Source organism: Lontra canadensis, unplaced genomic scaffold (genome assembly GCF_010015895.1).
Source record: "Lontra canadensis isolate GAN:19392208 unplaced genomic scaffold, GSC_riverotter_1.0 scaffold10, whole genome shotgun sequence".
Taxonomy (NCBI): domain Eukaryota; kingdom Metazoa; phylum Chordata; class Mammalia; order Carnivora; family Mustelidae; genus Lontra; species Lontra canadensis.
The window spans coordinates 22,093,363-22,112,645 of record NW_022631004.1 but is presented as its reverse complement, the minus strand read 5'-3'; the positions used below and the strand labels follow the sequence as shown (position 1 = coordinate 22,112,645).

Below are 19,283 nucleotides of genomic sequence, written 5' to 3'. Positions count from 1 at the left end.
TCTAGATGGTTTTAAGCACTTAGAATTCATTTTCTCTATTTTAAAAAGTCATCTGAGTGTATTGGTTTGCCCTTCTGGATCACAGAGCATATCTATGGGTTTTGTAGGCAATTCCTTGCCAAAGAATTTCCAGTATTATTCTTCATTCCACAGGAGACTGGGCCTTTCTTGATCTCACATCTTCCATTAACCATTATATGTGGCATTACATTTTAATGAAACCCCTGGATTGAGAACGTGAGCCCTTTTAATTCTAAGTGCTTTCTGACTGGGAAGTGAAGGGACACTTACGAATAGAACTGGAGTGTGAAATTACAACCGACGTTTCATGAATTCAGCCCTCTCCTTTCCATAAGCTTACTCCCCTGAACAACCACCTTGGAGGAATCCCCTTCACCTTCCAGTTGCCTGTGCATTCATGATCTCTTTCTTTGCCTCCACCTGAAAACATGTTCTTAGGGAAAATGAACAATATTCAAAATTTAAACAGCAATAGGCAATATTCGTTAACTCATGATAATATTGACATATGAAATAAGTAACACTTTTCCTCAAGTTTTTCTTTATGAAAGCTAAAGTTTAAGCTAAATTAGGTATAAATGAGACAAGTAGTAGAGTTTAAAATATCAATATTGAACTCTGCCTCTGAAACTAATAATACACTATATGTTAATTAATTGAATTTAAATAAAAACAAAAAAAATCAATCATTGAAGGATATTTGTATTTTAACAATGACATCACATAGTGATCAAGCATTAATGTCACCAAGTTATCATTCCAAGTTCTAGTAAATCCCCAAAACTATGATTTTCAATTAGGGAAAGATATGGAGACTTGGTAATGTTCGTATCTATTTATCCAACTTAAAAAGGTTTTTTTTCAAGTTCAAATAAAATTTGATACAGAGTAATAGTGGCAGTTTAGTAGTTTAGATGGGCCCCTTTCGTGAGCACATTAAAATGATATTAACAAAAGTGGAGAGTCAGATCATCTTCTCTGACTAGAATATGTCTCTGAGGATAATTATAGATAGAAAACATGGACCATTTGAGTATAATAGAGTATCATAACTTTTCTTGAGTCTTGAAATGTTTAAACATTCATTCATTCATACATTCATTCACATAAACAAGGATGACAACAACAACAAAAAAGATTACTCTTCAAGGCACTGAATTAGGTACCCAAAAGAAACATTGTTCCTGCATTCATAGAACTTATTTTCTAACAAGGGAGCAGACAGTAAACAAAGACTACAGAATTAATGTGATTGAGAATAATACTATAAAGGTAAAATACATAACACTATGATAACTGTATTTATCAGCATTACATAAACAGGATTCCTTAGGTTATACCTGTACTGAAGATGAAGTAGGATTTTCCTAGGTAAAGGCAGCTAAACCACAAAGCAGACATAGAAGCTTTACTGCCCATGGCCTGGGGTAGTTTGCAGATAGAAATGTAACAAAATACAGTGATTGGTGACCTCCAAATTGCATTGGTTCTTAAGGCTTCTCAGTGGTCCATATACCTCTTAAAAGACTCTTAAGTCCATCTTCATTCATTCATTCATTCTTTCATTTATTTTACATGCTCTCTTATTTTCTTCTCACATTTCTTTAATGTGAGTCTTCTGGAATTATTATACCAATCTGTCATTATGTTTAGATGTGGATCTAAAATAATGTGAGTTAATTAAACCAAGAACTCTAAGCCCTACAGTTTTTCTCTGTGCCTGCTGCCTTGTACCATTCAGCCTGTGGTGTCCGCTGAGAGGGAAAGTATGTATGACTAAGAGGAGACGAAGACATGGCTTACTTTAGGCTTTACAGTGAAGTTTTGTGGGTTTTTTTTTTTAAGATTCTATTTATTTATTTGACAGAGATCACAAGCAGGCAGAGAGGCAGGCGGAGAGAGAGGAGGAAGCACGCTCCCCACTGAGCAGAGCCCGATGCAGGGCTCGATCCTGCGATCATGACCTGAGCCTAAGGCAGAGGCTTTAACCCACTGAGACACCCAGGTGTCCCAATAAAGTTGTTTTTAATTGATATTTTAAACCATAGTAAAGAGAATATTATCTAAAATTCACATTACTTTTATTCATAAGAGCTGGACACTTCAGAGAGGGGAGATATTTATCTTTCTTTTGTGCCTGTGAATCTGTTTTGCCACAATACTTCTAACCAGTGGCATAAAACAATAAACATTAATTTTCTCAGACATCAGTAGATATGCTGGAAACTGAGAGATTGAAAATGCTTTTAGGCTTGGTGGCTCTGCTGCACTAAGCTAAACACCCACACACCTTCAAATGAGATGGGGATCTGCCTTTCTAGACTGACCACAGTAAGCACACACACACACAGACAGACAAACACAATTTCAGTAATGTGTAACAAAAAGCATTTATTTAGTTCCTACTTCTAAGTATTCTCATTGTTAAATGAAGGCCCACAGACCTTGGCTGGACTTGGCTGGGGACACGTATGTGTATACCTTTGGTCCATGTTTTTCTTATATCCCCTGGGACCACCAAACTTATTCATCCATGTTGTTATGGTGATGACTGTACTGCAGGAGCAAGTTCAGTTGCCCAAGCACCTTTTGAAATGTTGTTTGCATTCTATCTAAGAACCTCCCAATGGATAAATCCAGTCATGATGCTGAGCCCAGAATCAAAGTAGGAGGGCACTGCAGTCTCACATGATGAAAAGTATGGATGTAAAATTCTGTCACAGAGATAGAGTCAAGAGTTGGAACAAGTAGCAAGTGTACTAAATTTAATTTTTTTTAATTTGTTGTGGTAAAATAAACATAACAAAAAAATAAAAACTCTTAACCTTTGGTAAAAGAATAGTTCTGCGATATTAACTACATTCATATTGTTGTTCAATCATCACTACTGTCCATCTCTAGAACTCTTTTCATCTTGCAAAATTAAAACCTTATAATTATTAAACAATAATTTTCTAGTGCCCTTTCCCTTTGGCCCTGGAAACCACTATTCTATTTTCTGTCTCTATGATTTTGGCTGCTCTAGATACCTTATATAAGTGGGATATAGTAGTTGTCTTTTGGTGACTGGTTTCATTTCACTTAGCAAAAGATCCTCATACGTTGTATCATATGCCAGGATTTCCTTCCTTTTTAAAGCTAAATAATATTCCATGGTATGCATATACAATATTTTACTTATCTATTCATCTTTCAATGGGTAGTTGAATCACTTCCACATTTTAGCTGTTGTGAATAATGACCATGGGTGTACAAGTATCTTGTTGAGACTCTGCTTTGAATCCTTTTCTGTATATACCTAGAAGTGGAATTTCTGGATCATATGGTAGTTCTATTTTTTATTTTTGGGGGAGCTGCTATACTATTTCCACAAGGGTGTATTATTTTGCATTCTCATCAGCTGTGTAGAGGGATTCCAGTTTCTCTACATCCTCACCAACACTTATTTTGTGTTTGTTTTGTGTGTGTGTGTGTGTGTGTGTGTGTGTGTGTGTGTGTGTTGATAGTAGCAATTCTAATGGATGTGAAATGGTATGTTATTGTGGTTTTAATTTTCATTTCCTTAGTGGTTAGTAATATAGAGCCACCCCTGCTCTCTTTTTGTTGCTACTTTTTTCCATCCTTTCACTTTCAAACTCTGTGTCTTTGTATCTAAAGTGAATCTCTTTTGGACAGCATATAGTTGGGCCATGTATTTAAATATATTCTGCTGATATTTGTCTTTTGGTTGGAGGGTTTAATCCATTACATTTAAAGTAATTACTGATAATATGGGACCGATCTCTTTCATTTTGCTTTTTTTTTTCCTCTGCATGCCTCTTATGGAATGAATATGTCATTGCAAAATTATATATTGAAGTTCTATGCCCCAATGTGATAGTATTTAAAGGTAGGGTCTTTGGGAAGTATTTAGGTTAAGATGAAGTCATGAAAGTGGAACCCTCATGAATGGGATTCATGCTCTTTTACATCATGGGAGAGTTTGCCTTCTCTCCCTCTTTCTGGTAAGTGAGGACACAAAGAGAAGTTAGCAGTCTGTAACCTGAAAGAAAGCTCTCAAGAGAATCTGACCATGATGACACCCTGACCTCAAACTTCCATTCTCTAGAACTGTGAAAAGTAGATTTCTGTTGTTTATAAACCACCCAGTCTATAGTACTTTGTTACAGCAGGCCAACTGAGTAATTTTTAGAAATTTTTGTCACTCTTATCCTGTATTAGTCTTTTTTGTGTTTAACTGTTTTGTTTGCTTGTCTGTTTGTTTGTTCGTTTGTTTGTTTTTGGTAATAAAACATTTTAGTCACCTTCTCCTTTGTTTTTGGTATATATCCTGTAACTGTTTCCTTTGTAGTTGCCAGGGGAATTATATTTTTTCATTCTAAAGTTATAACACTACGATTTGAGTTTATATTAGCTTAACTTTGATAATATATAAGAAATCCACTCATTTACAACACTATCCCCACCTTTTCAGTTATTGATGTCATAAAATACATGCCCAAAAAGTTAAATTAATAATTGCTTTTTAGTATGTTTGTATCTCAAAATTTGTAGAAACCAAAATGTAGTCATAAACCAAGGTAACAATAATGTTGGCTTTTATAATTGCCCATATATTTATATTTATTGATATCTTTTATTTATTCAGGTAGCTTCTAGTTACTGTTTAATATCCTTCAACTTCAACCTAGAGGATTTCCTTTAGGATTTCTTACAGGGCAGGTCTAGTGGTAATGAACTACTTCAAGCTTTTGTTTAACTGGGAATATTTTAATTTCTTCATTACTTTTGAAGGAAAGTTTTGGCAGGTATTGGATTTGGTTGACAGTTTTTTCTTTTATTGCTTGGGCTGTATCAGCCCACTGCTGTCTCGCCTTTAAAGTGTCTGATGAGGGGCACCTGGGTGGCTCAGTGGGTTAAAGCCTCTGCCTTCAGCTCAGGTCATGATCCCAGGGTCCTGGGATTAAGCCCCACATCTGGCTCTCTGCTCAGTGGGGAGCCTGCTTCCCCCTCTCTCTCTGTCTGCCTCTCTGCCTACTTGTGACCTCTCTCTCTCTGTCAAATAAATAAAAAATATCTTTAAAAAAAAAAGTATCTGATGAGAAATCTGCTGATGATTCTATTGGTGATCCCTCCTATGTGACAAGTTCCTTCTCTCTTATTGCTTTTAAGAGTTTATCTTTGGCTTTTGTTGATTTAATTATAATGTGGCTTTTTGGGTCTCTTTGAATTCATCCTACTTGGATTTTGTTAAGATTCTTAGATCTTTATATTCATCTATTTCATCAAAATTGGGCCATTTTCTCATTATTTCTTTATAAAGTATTGCACCTCTTTTTCTCTTCTATTTTTGGAACTTTTATAATGTGTATGTTCGGCGGCCTGATGGTATCTGACAGGTCCCTTAATTCTGTTCATTTTTGTTTAATTTCTTTTTTTCTATCCCTCACAATCAGTTTTCCTGTCTTTAAGTTCACAGATTCTTTCTTTCACTTGCTCAAAACTGCCTTTGACTCTTTCTAGTAAATTTTTCTTTCAGTTATTTTACTTTGCAGCTCTAGAATTTATTTTATATTTCTTTTTTTTAGATTATCTATCTCCGTATTGAAATTTACATTTTGTTCATACATAGCTATCTTAACTTTCTCTACATCTTTAGTTCTTTCAGCATCTTTAAGAGAATTGTTTTACAGTTTGTTTTCAATAGGTCTGCTGTCTTTTCAGGGACAGTTCTTGTTTTATTTTTGTTTTCACTTTTTTCCCCTCTGAATTAGCTATACTTCCTTGTTTCTTTCTATGCCTTGTGACTTTATTGAAAACTGGGTAACTGGAAATCAGTTTTATTTGTTTATTTATTTATGTATTTATATTTTGCTTTCGATTATTTTAGGGTGCCTCTTGGTAAAGATCAGCTTGAGATGTAAACTTAAACTTCTCAGATTTTTTGCAAGCCCGTGCCTTTCTCTGGGCATGTATGATTTTTTCTCTATATGCAGATACTTTTGAATATACTCATCTTTAATATCTGACTCCTGGAAGGAGAAAAAGAGAAAAATGAAGGTTAGAAGAACACCAGCATTTAAAACCCCATAGATGTTACCAGGAAGGGAAGGTCTTGCTAAAGTGAATGGATGCAACTATGGCTGCTCACTTCTCTGTCTGTATCTCCATCATCAGAATCAGCAGTGATCAGAACACAGATCCTCAAGATTTGGAGAATAGCATCCTTATTTTCCACTCCATCCGAAAATTGCATAAAAGTTGCTCCATGAATACTTGAAGGCTTCCTGCCCTGTGGCTGGGTGTTAGGAGTTAGGTAGCTACTGCTGAGATGGTACCTGAAATTGACCAAAATTAACTTAGATTTATCATCCAAGCTGTCTCCTGGAACTTTAAAGCCCTCAGTAGACTCAAGAGTTCCAAAATAATTAAATCAGACAGATTCTGCTAGTCAGTTGTTGCTTAGTGGAGAGACAGATTTCTGGTACTTTCTATACCATCATCTTCCCAGAATATTTTCTCCAGACTTACTTGTTTTTGTTTGTTTGTTTATTTTTGTTCTGAAAAGAAGAAAAGTCTTTTCACAGTGGCCCCTAGGCATACAGATTATCATAATAATAGGAAAACCTGCTTAGTAATAACACAGTAGTTTTGTTAACACAGAAAAAAGAGCTAATGTCCTTTACTGATTAGGAGCAGTGAATTGAGGTATTTGTAAACAGAGAATTGAGAATTGTGACAGAAATGAGGAGTCTGATTGCTGCTTCCCCTTTTAGGGGTGAAATGTGTATTGGAAGTGACTAAAAGCTTTAGCTAATTAAGATTGAGAATCTTATTAAAGAGGAGATTTTGCCCTACTTAATGGAAACTCACAGAGAATGCAATCTAGATGAGTGTCCTTTTCCAACATGGGACACATAGCTGCATTAGAGTAGGAGTAATTGCATAGCAGGTCTACATAGATAGAAAGATTATATGGTCTTCATCATGGTTGTCCTCAGACCAATAAATGTGGAAAAGAGAAGATTCACTTATAGGCAATATCTCTAAAGATTCCAAAAGTAGTCAGGAATTAAGAACCTATGTGTCTCTTCCATGGTTACTGTGGTACAAGCAGGGAAATGTCATCAAGAGGCTGCATTATGGACAGACCAGGTTAGGGAAAGCTGGAGGAAGAATGTAAAGATCAGTGGTACAATGAGATCTTTGGCAGGGCTGAGTTAGCAGGAGGAGACCACAAGTCTTCCCTAAAGCATCTACTCTGCATGGTTTGTACTAAGAGAACAGGTGATGAGAAAGGCCACCAATACCCAAGAGCCAGGGGGAAAAAGCCTTGGAACTGATACTTCTCCCATAATACTAGAATGATATACAAGGTCCTTCAAGACATACCATCTCTGATAAGAGAGGAAAAGAACGGTAGGAACAGGAATGTTTTATGGAGGTGAAAGGATATTTAATTAGGGGGGTTAAACAAAAGAGAATGAATTTAAAACTAAAATGCTTTGAGTAGTAAGATTGAACTTTGGGTTGTCATTTCTAGAAATGAAAAAATAAAGTAGCTTCCATCTTTAATTATTCAATTTTTGTTCTATATATTAAAATTTTTCCCAATATGAAAAATGGCTGGTTTTCTCTTTCTTTTTTTCCTCTCTCTCTCTCTCTTTCTTTCTAGCTATCTACCTACTTTCACTTTGTATTTGTGGCATACATTCATATATATGTATGCATATAAATGTACATAATTTAGCTTAGTATTGTGTTCTATTCTATTATTATATGCATAATTATGGATATTAATATATATTTCTTTTTTTCATTAATAAATGATGAATAGCAATTATATAATAGGGATAGATACATTATATATCAAATGGTCTGAATGCATTGTATTTTATATGTATAGATGCATATTACATATCCATTAATGTACATCCCTTAACATTTTATTATATATGTTCCTATATACTTCATACAGACACACACACACACACAAGTACCTTTAAAAACAGTTGATGCAACATATCATTTTTGACACCAAACAAACAGAATGCTCTGAGAGTACTTGTGTGATTAGGTGTTGTCCTATTTCAGTAGGTGTCTATTTCTGTTACATTAGAATCTTTTCCTACCTCTGCTAAATGGTGAAAGTTGTGCTGACATCTATGCATCTTTTCAATGAAACTACATCTTAGAACCATTTTTACTACTTTTACCTAGTAAAATGTGGTTCTGAGAAACACTATAATGTGTAATTGTTTCTCACCACAATATATGCCAGTGGTTTTCTGCTATTACTCCATCTTCAGCCATTCTCATTCTTACTCTTCCACACTCAGACCCGTCTTCCACTCTGTAGGTTTTCTCGTCTAACAATCTGCTGCTGTTACTGTTTCTACCCAAAACTGAAGGAGAAGAGGTTCAGCTGGCTTGAACATGTTCCACCTCTGCTCTTGAGGCACAAATAGCAGCTGATTGAGGCACACTAAGCAGACGATGGCAGCATCACTTTATGGTGCATTAGCCTATAATCTACTCTTCTATTATGGACTCTCAGGGATTCATTTCTGTAATTTTATTACGTGTTATCAAACATCAGGAGCTTTTACTAGAGAGAAAGTTAATAATGGGTTTTGTAAAAATATTTTGCCAAAGTGAGAAATGACATTTCTACTAACATTTCCACTTATAAACTGCTATAAGCTTTCATGTTATCCCAATAGCTTTACTATAAGAAGCTGCAAGGGTTTTTATTTTGATGTTAATCTTATTTTAGCCTCAGATGCTCTCAATTAGCCCCTGTCTTTGTTTCATGAGAAATTGCTTTTGATTACCAGGTTTCTTTGTTTACATGGTTGCTCAGACCATATTGCAACAGAAGAGCTAATTTGCTGCCCAACTGTTTCTCTTTTACATTAGAAATGGCTAGAGTATTACAGAGAATTTTGCCTACTTTTAAGTAATTACAAAGTAAAATATGCCAAAAGTTTTATTAAATAGAGGTTATTCTTTTCTATAACTCCTACCTTATACCTTTACTTAAGCTTGAATTCATCACTACGTATTTTTTTAAAGATTTTTTTAGATTTATTTGAGAGAGAGAAGAGAGCATGCAGAGGAAAGGGTAGAGGGGAAGAATCTGAAGAAGACTCATGCTGAGCATGAGGCCTGATATGGGGCTCAGTCTCATGACCCATATGCCTTTTTTACAAGATGGAAGAGCAAATCCTGTAAGATTTTCCAGGAGCCCTCTGGGAAATCTCAAAGTCAGTGTGAGAAGAAGAAAAATTCATTTAGTATTAGATTTTGGGGAAGGCAAAATTGTCAAAAATACAGCAAGATTTTAACATTTAATTAAATAGGCTTATTATTATGAAACAATACTTGGGTTCTCTTAAAAACCAAGAACATGATAGAAGTTAACATAAAGCTCAGGAAACTATTCTGATAAGACACAGAATCTTGGTTTTCTATGTAGACTACTCAAGATAAAAACCTTTTGCAACTGAAGAACAGATCAATAATCCAACAAAACTTTGTTGTTGTAGTTTTATAGCAGTACATTTTTTATATGAAGGTACATTTTTTTATAAAATAATTCATTCAGATCTTTGCAAGCTTAACTACATGAGATAAGATCTCTTTTCTGCAAAGCTTTTCCAACTTTTTTACATACATTCAGGTTTTTTTCCTACATTTTCTCCTTTCTAATTCAACGACAATTCACTTTATAATAAAATTAATTTCTTTTTTGCTGTCAAAAACACATTCTACATACATACTTTTCATGCAAAGTTCTCTTCATTTTTATGATTTCCAGTAGTTTCATTTACATGTATTACAATTTTTTACCATTAGTAATCTTTCTTTTACAAAGAAAACTAAAAGTGGACAATGATAACTTGTCACATACCAGGATTCTGTACAAGTAGAGTAGCAAATTTGATGAATATATCAACTCACCCTTACAGGTATATGCTCATAGTATGGTTTCCCCATAGTGTAATTTCTCACATTTATTAACAGACCCAAATATATTTAACTACTCTGTACTATATGAAAACAAGATGCATAAATATATAAACTTAAATTTCTATCCATAAATGAATGTTTCACTATTTCATCTCCATCTTATTCTAGAGTATTTTATCTCTTTAGGGATGATTTAGCTGTGTAATAATGTTTATTACTTAGGTTACTTAACTTATTTTGCAAGATACCAAGAAGATTTTGGAAATTTCTTTTAAGTAGACATGATGTAACACCAAACCAATCTCAAGTTATTTCCCTGTTAACAATTTTTAAACTTATTTGATTAACAAACCCAAGTAGAATAAGAATGTATGTTCCTATTATACTTAATGCTGATATGTAGAAGACACAGCTGTTTTTAGCAAACCAGAAATCTTTAAATAACTATATTTTTCAAAGCTTTATCCAAATCTCTGAACTTGAGAAATATTTGAATTGGTTTCTATTTTTCTGAGAGTTTTAAGAACATTTAATTTATATATTCACTCACTTATCTCTAAGCCAATTTGAATAGAACTCCTTTAAGGGATTTTATAAATTAATTTATTAATACCATCCAGAGGTAGAAAAACATCACATATGTATGACATACATACATGCATAAATATACAGATAGATGTGAACAGACATCTTTTAGCTTCCCATTCTAAAATTTTAATCATGAATTAGTCAGTACAATAGTACAGAATTCACTGGCTTATCTTTACCTTTTTATCTGTTTTGTCTCTGACAAAATAGAACAAGTTGAGGTACCTAGTCAACAAGTATTAAGCCTTTTTTTTTTTAACCAATGTTTGTGAAGAAGACTTTTAACATTTTCTTTTGTCCTCCTGTGAATTTTCATGGAGGCTGCTGACTATATTTTAAATGCATGACTGAGGAAGCATGAAGTGACTATCTGAATGTCCCCAAAGCCATCTGAGCTGACAAAATACTCATTCTATTTCTAATTAGCCTTTTTCCTTTTCAGCCTCAAGTAGTTGTTTTAAGAGAACCCTGAGTCCTTTGACAGCCCTGATGGCAGCAGGAGACCTAAAGTTCCAATAACATTAGGGAGTTGAATTGCTGGAGTGGGAAAGGAAAGTCCTGGCAGGGTCAAGAGGTGGTGGTGAAAGAGGTAGGGTTCTGAAGAGGACATATCAAAGGATTTAAGTGAACTAAGGAAAAATTGAAGATGGTAGAAGGAGGAAGGAAGAGTGGAGGCAATGGAAAGGGAGAGGTCTTAGAGGAAAATTTGGGGGAGATTTAAAGTTTTCCAGAGAGGATACTGAAGATCAAATTATCCTTAGTAAATCATGCCAACAGGAAAGAGGTGGACAGAGTTGATGGAACATATAGTGAGCAGGGGTTCAAGAAGGGGGTGTCAGTGATTGAAAAGTTTCCATGGCAGGAATAGGCTCAAAGGGAGAATAAAGAAACCTTATAAACAGGAAACCTTTTCCAGCCCAGGATTCTAGGAGTGGGTCTCCATTCTCCTTCAGTCAAGGAGAAGAACTTCTAGTCCAAGAGTTAGGGAATAATCCCCATGTGAGACAGACAGACAGAACTTCTAGTCCAGCAGGTGACTTCCTAAAAGACAGGTTTGGGCCTCTAACTCAACTTCGTATAAATAGTTGCTTCCATGAGACTCCTTTTTTTTTTTTTTTTTTAAGATTTTATTTATTTATTTATTTGAATGAGAGAGCGGGAACACAAGTGGGGGAGGGTGGTTGTGGGTATAGAAACAGGTTTCCCACTGAGTAGGAGCCTGATGCAGGGCTCGATCCCAGGGTACTGGGATTGTAGACCAAGCCCAAGGCAGATGCTCCACAACTGAGCCATCCAGGAGCCTCTATGTCCATGGACCTCTAACCAAGAGTCTTACAAAGGAATAAACCTAGGATTCTAACCAGCTTCTTTTTGTCTGGAACTCTATCTCAGCTTCTAGAGGATACTTAGATCTTAAGAATTAAAATCTGTCCTTACCAGCTTTAACAAATGTTTGTACACAGCAGTGGATCTGGAGAGTCAGACTCACTAATTGATTTGTAATCAATTAGTTAGGAATGAAGACAAAGGCTTCAAATGCCTGCACGAGGATCTTGGATAAGAGGTCCAGGGGTTCAGTGATGAATAGGATTCTGTCTGAGTTATGGCAAATGTTAAAGAAGAAAATATTCATTCTGATACTTGTTGAAGAGTGGTTAAGGCAGACTCTATTCAGGATCATTGCAATAGATGTAGAGACTTCTATTGTGGAGTTTTGTAGTGGGAGAGAGGGACTCCACATAGAATCAGGACAAGTAGGAATTTATAGCCAATGAACAGAGTGAGAGTCAGAGGATGGAAAATTACTTAGAGGAAACATCAGGAGTAAAGGAGAACTCTGGCTAACCACGCTAACAGGATTCTTGCTGTAGTCAGGCCAAGATGATCAGATAGCACCCAGAGGATGTTGGAGAATAGGGAGCCTGATCAAATACCAAGGATGATCAGATATCAAGGTTGGGAGATTCTGGCTGCAGTAGCTTAGCAGGATTCTTGCAAAAACGACAATGAAGATACAAACAGGGAGGGCCAAAGTCAGGGTCTAGCTGAAAAGCTCGGGAAAGTCTTTAACTAGAGTTGGGTCAAGGAGAGAAATTTCGTAACTAATGAGCAGCATGAATATATTTAACTTTTGAAGACCTATTTAAATTAAATTGATTTAAATTAGTTTATTTAAATTAAATTAATTTAAATTAATGAGTGGAATTTCCTAACATTTTTCCTTAGGATTCTTATTCGTTTTTCCCAATTTTTGAATGGAAGTATAGTTGAGTTACTTTAGTTTCAGGTATACAACACAGTGATTTGACAAGTCAATATGTTATGCTATGATGACCATAAGTGTAGCTACCATCTGTCACCTATTGACTATATACCATTTACTATATTCTCTTTGCTGTAACTTTTATCCCTATGACTTACTCATTTCATTTTATAACTAGAAACCTGTATCTCCCTCTCTCCTTCATCCATTTGGCTCATACCACACCCACTCCCCTCTGGCAACCATCAGTTTATTCTCTGTTTTTATGGGTGTGTTTCTGCTTTTTGGTTTGTTTATTCACTTACTTTGTATTTTTAGATTCCACATATAAATGAAATCATTATGGCATTTGTCTTTCCCTTTCTCATTTATTTCACTTAGCATAATACACTTTAAGCTTTCCATGTTGTCACAAATGGCAAGATTTCTTTGTTTTTTATGGCTGAGTGATATCCCTTTATTTACACGCACACGCACACATGCACCACACGCACACATGCACCACACACACACACACATGTTCTTTATCCATTCATGTATTGATGGACACTTGAATTGCTTCCATACCTTGGTTTTTGTCAATAACACTGCAGTACACATAGGGGTGTGTATATCTTTTTGAATTAGTGTTTTTATATTTGGATAAATACCCAGTGGTGAAATCATTGGACCATATGGCAATTCTATTTTTAATTTTTTGAAGAAACCCCATACAGTTTTTCACAGTTTTTCACAGTGGCTGCACTCCTTCCAGTAGTGCACAAGGGTTTCTTTATCTCTACATTCTCACCAATACTTGTCATTTCTTGTCTTTTTGATTCTAACCCTTCTGACATGTGTCAGGTGATATCTCATTGTGGTTTTAAATTGCATTTCCCTGATGATTAGTGATGTTGAAGATTTTTTTCATGTGTCTGTTTGCCTTCTGCATGTCTTCTTTGGAAAAATGTTTAATCAAGCCCTCTCCCTATTTTTAATAGGATAATTTTGGGGGGTTTTGGTGTGAAGTTATGTAGGTTCTTTATGTATTTTGAATATTAAACCCTTACTGGATTTATCCTTTGCAAATACGTTCTCCCATTCAGTAAGTTACATTTTTGTTTTGTTGATGGTTTCCTTTGCTGTGCAAAAAACTTTTAAATTTGTTGTAGTCCTCATTTTCCCTATTTAAAAAAATCTATGTCTTTATCCATAAGGGGAGTTCAATCATTTAAATTAAGTATCTCCTTAAATATTGTGATATTTGGGGGTCCTCCCTCCCTGCTTTCCATTTTTTTCCTTTTCTTTCCCTTCCTTATCTCCTTCCCTCCCTCCTTCCTTTCTTTTGTTTCTTTCTTTCATTCTTTCATTACTTAGAATAGTAAGCAAGCAATTCTAACTCTACATTTATTGATTTATTAATTTTATGCCCATTGCTGAAAATGTGAAATTCTACTGCAAAGGGAATTATTTGGAGAAAAATCAAACTAAGGTATTATACTTGCATATGAATATTTTGTTATTAAATTTAATGTGTTACACTTAAATTGGACATACAGTTATTGCCATATAAATGGAGAATTTCTTTAGTTGTTGACTCTATTGTCATATACGTTATCAAATATGTAGTCTTATACATCACTTTAGCTCAGGCATTCCCATCTACTAATTATATTTCTTCCCTGTGAATGAGACACTCTGGGACACATATGCACCCCATTGGTTTTATATTTCACACCTGATTTCAATTACTATGCAGTTTTCTGACAAAAACCCCTCATTTCTCCCCACATCTAGATATGACATATAGATACAGCAAATATAGATAGTGTAGAAGCAATTAATTTGAATAAACTTTTTAGAACTGAGCGGTAAAACCTAGTTAACTCCATGAGAATCGTTGGGAAACTAAAATAAATAAAAATAAACAATTCACTTTATCATTCACTTGTAAATACCTGAAAGCAATCTATGAATGTGGAACCTCAGCACAAGAAATACTTTAAAATGTCTATACTAGTGAATGTGCTTCTAGATAGTATAAGCTGATTTTAATGGAATTTGTAATTGTGTGCATATATATACATACACACACATAAATATTTCATAGGTATGAGGACTGACTTTTTGAAAATTAGTCTGACTTACAGGCTTTCCTTGATGAGCATACGCACTTAGCTAACAAAGAAAGTGTCTTCTCTTTCAGTCTTACTGTGTCCTCAGCAAAGAAAAAGAAAAGTTGATTGTTTTGATATTTGCCCAGTGAAGTGTCTTACTCACTTTTTAAATCTTTGAGAATCATAACTTTAAATTGAAGCTTCCAATTGAAATGTGCTTCTAAACTTTGCTTAGAAATATAAATTATTCATTCCTAAATTGAGTTGAAAAGTTATGTGTATGGATATCATGCCTATTTTATGATGCTTTCTGACAAATAGGCCCTAGGTAAATTTTAGCGGTGATTTTGTCATTGCAAGGCCTAAGCAAAATTGGAAGAAAATGAAGTTTATCTTTTTCTCCTTCTATCTCATTTCCATACTTCATGCCTATTTCCTGAGACCCTAATTCCTGTATCTCCATGCTATATAGTACTTCATTAATAGCATTCCCCTTTTGAGGTTTAATGTGGGATTTCACATGCTCAGAAGAATGAAAACTCAATGATATAATTTTAAGCACCAATAACCAATCTAGGTAAAGGACATTTATTTTTGACTAGGATTCTTTTGCCTTCAAAATAAGACCGTGACAGTGAGGAGTGTATGTGTTGTGGTGAGTGCTGGGTGTTGTGTAAGACTGAAGAATCACAGACCTGTACCCCAGAAACAAGTAACACATTATGTGTTAATTAATTGAATTTAAATTAAAAATAGATAAAAAAATAAGACTGTGAGGTCCTGCTTATGGTGTTCATTTGTAAGGCCAAACTTAGTCTGTGACTTTATTTAGTAATTGTTTGAGGAAAAAGTAAAGAATACTTGTCAATTAAATAAATAAAAATAATCTTTAATACCTGCATCTAGGGAAAATTGTTGTTGATAATTTGATGTGTAAACATGTTTTTCCTACACATACAGACACACATACAGACACATTACTTAGGGCAAAATTGGCTTTAAGTTTGTAACTAGTACATTTAAATGTTGTACATTTAACAAGATAATATAGGTACCTTTTAGGCCAATAAATATTTGTAGGTCATATTTTTTATTGAATTAGTATATTTTATTGTTTGGATGAACCTCAATTTACTTTACCAAGGTCCTAGCGCTGAATATATTATTTGATAAGAATATTGCCATTTTATACAGGGTTTTTTTTTTTTTAAGATTTTATTTACCTATTTGGGAGTGAGCAAGAGAGCATGAGCGGGATTAGGCAGAGGGAGAGCAGACTCCCGCTGAGCAGGGAGCAGGGATCAAGACCTGGGCCAAAGCTGACACTTAACCAGCTGCGCCATCCAAGTGCCCCCTCATAATGAAATGTTTTTTGTTTGTTTGTTTGTTTGTTTGTTTCATTTTTCTGTTTTGTTTTAATATAAGACTGATGATTCACAGACCTGTACCCCTGAAACAAATAATACATTATATGCTAATATACATTGCTTCTAAGAATATCTTTACAGTTTATTTTTGATCTACTACTTTCATTTGTTTTAGAAAATCATCCAGAAGTTAGAAATACAATTGCAAATAAATACTCAAATCTCTTTGTAAACAAGTTTTTTAGGTTATTTGATGACAACTGCCCATTATTATTATGACATCGTGAATTTTTTCAATGGAACAATTCATTTTCACCTTTAAGTTTCTGTCATTTGGCACATGGCTACTTTAGAAATGAGGTGAACAAAGCAATTAATGAATTTAATAAAAGACTTAACACTTGCCCCATTTTTCTAGGTCTCAGTCATGAGTAGGATGAGCTTATTACAAATACACTCCAGGATACTTACTGAACTGTTGGTTAAGTAGCATTTGCTCTCCTTTCTTTCAGCAACAGGAACAAGTATAAATCACATTGAAAAGAATTGTTTTGTTTATTTTTTTTTTGCCTTTTGAGGATCCATTCTTATATTTGACATCAATTATAAAGTAGCTATTTCTTAAAATATAACATCTTTCTGCATCCAGATATGAACTAAGGAATTTTAATTTTATTTCACCTATATTTTTGGTTACATAAATACAGGTTGAACAGTCTTAACAAACACATTATTCAGACTAAAAAATAATTCACAGTTAAAAGACAGTCATTTCATTTTAAGTAATTAAGCAGTTTTCGTTGGTTGTGAATGTGTATGTGAGTGTGCTGGAGTGAAAGAGAGAGAGAGATTGATTAATTGAAAGGGAAAGAAAGGCAGAGATAGACATAGAAAAAAGTTATAACATCATAAAGTGAAAGTATTTTTATTTTAAAAATAAAGTAATTGGGTTGTATCTTGTGGTAAAAGCAATACTTTGCCTGAAGATAAGAAAACAGAGATCTTCCTTACCAAATATATGACTAGAAAAAAAGAAAAATATATATTTATCTTTTTTAAAAGATGGAATGAGATTTACTGAACTGAATTCTCTGATCTTTAAGTGTAACTATTACTATACTAGTTGCTTAATTGCTTTGTTACCTCAGGTTTTCCATCTATAAAGCAATAATAGTATCAATAATCTCAGGTTGCTTTAAGGATTAAATGAGATACAACCTATAAAGTGCTAAATTAGGAAAAGCTCTGTACATAGGAAATTCTCAACACTTTTAAAAATTTTAATTGTATTTTTATCAAGATCCAAGCTCTTGCAGTGTCACACAATTCTTATGCCTTGATATTTTCTTGCTATTTCTTTTTCTTGAAATGTTACAATGTTTTCATAAATCTAAGTTACAGTGTATATAAAAGTCACCACTGCTGATATGTCCTCCCCCAGAGATTCCTTAAATCCTCCCTACAGGGTACAAATGCAACCTTTTTTCTCCCTCTTAATTCCCCTCCTTCTGTTGACAGGAAGTGATAGGTCTTTTCAGTTTGGGCTTTACCTTGCATTTTACTTGTCTGTTCTTTTGGTCTTACTATTGTATCTCATTCAAGCAGTTTAAGCACAAAACAATTCTGGCCTCAGATTTCAGTGTAGGGAAAGAGGAATGGAGAAAAAGAAGAGGTCCTGCGCTCACTATTTTGTTAGAGGCTTAAATATGGCAAATGTCCTTTTTGTCCCAACCTAGTGTGCAAGAGTTGTCTGCAATGAGAAATCAAGCAAAACTCACACTTAGCAATAAAATAACTTTGGTTAACTTAGATAGATTTGATGTTCCTTACCCCCCTTGCTATAGGATATGGCTCTCTCCTAATTTTCTCATTTGTTTTCTACATGTAATAACTTGACATATCTTTTATTCTCTAAGATTCATTGAGATTACTGGAATTTGAATAATTTCATAGTTATATTTATAAAATCCAAACAAAAATAGCAAAATGAAAATAAAAATATTTGATGCTAAAATAAATAAGTTTTTAAGAAAAAATGATAAACTTGGAGGAAATGTCTCCAACAAATTTAACTAAAAATGGCCTATATACTTAATAAATAACATTGAATTGATTTTATTTAAATAATCAGTAGTAGTATTCCAACAGACAAATGGCTTTCAGAAGTCAAAACTAGAGAGACTGGCAGCATATACACCTCTTTTGAGGTGGTGAGGGGTTTTGTTTTGTTTTGTTTTATTCTATGTATAAGTGAGATCTGTATTACTTGTCTTTGTCTGACTTCACTTAATCCTCTCAAGGTCCATCATGTTGTTTCATATGACAAGATTTCCCTCCTTTTTATGACTGAATAATATTTATATTCACATTGACATATATCAATATTCTTTTTTTTTTTTTCTCCAGAGAAAGAGCACAAGTGCAGGGGAAGGGGAGAGACAGAATCTTTTTTTTTTTTTTTTCTTTTCTTAAGACTTTATTCAGTTGAGAGAGAGAGAACAATCAGGGAGAAGAGAGAGAGAGAGAGAGAGAGAGAGAGAGAGAAGCAGACTCCTTGCTGAGCAGGGAGCCAGATGCAGGGCTTGATCCCAGGACCTAGAGATCATGACCTGAGCGGAGGGCAGATGCTTAACTAACTAAGCCACCCAGGTGCACTGGGAGAGGAGAATCTTAAGCAGGCTTGTCACTTAGCTCAGGGCCACACATGGGACTAGATCTCATTACCATGAGATCATGACCTGAGCTGAAATCAAGAGTCAGACACTTAATCAACTGAGCCACCCAGGTGCCCCCATACATCTATATTCTATATTCATTTTCTTTACATGTTTTATCCATTTCAGGTTTTTTTATCCATCCACTGATAGTAACTCAAGCTGATTCCATATTTGGCTATTGCAAATAATGTTGCAAAGGACATGGGGAATTAGACATTTCTTGAGATCCTGCTTTCATTTTCTTTGGCGATATAACCAG

The 19,283-nt window shown here is 34.5% G+C and overlaps 1 pseudogene; it reads right to left on the bottom strand.

The window, feature by feature from the left end:
• Positions 1-19,283, bottom strand: part of LOC116866519 — a 157,098-nt pseudogene that overhangs the window by 77,679 nt on the left and 60,136 nt on the right.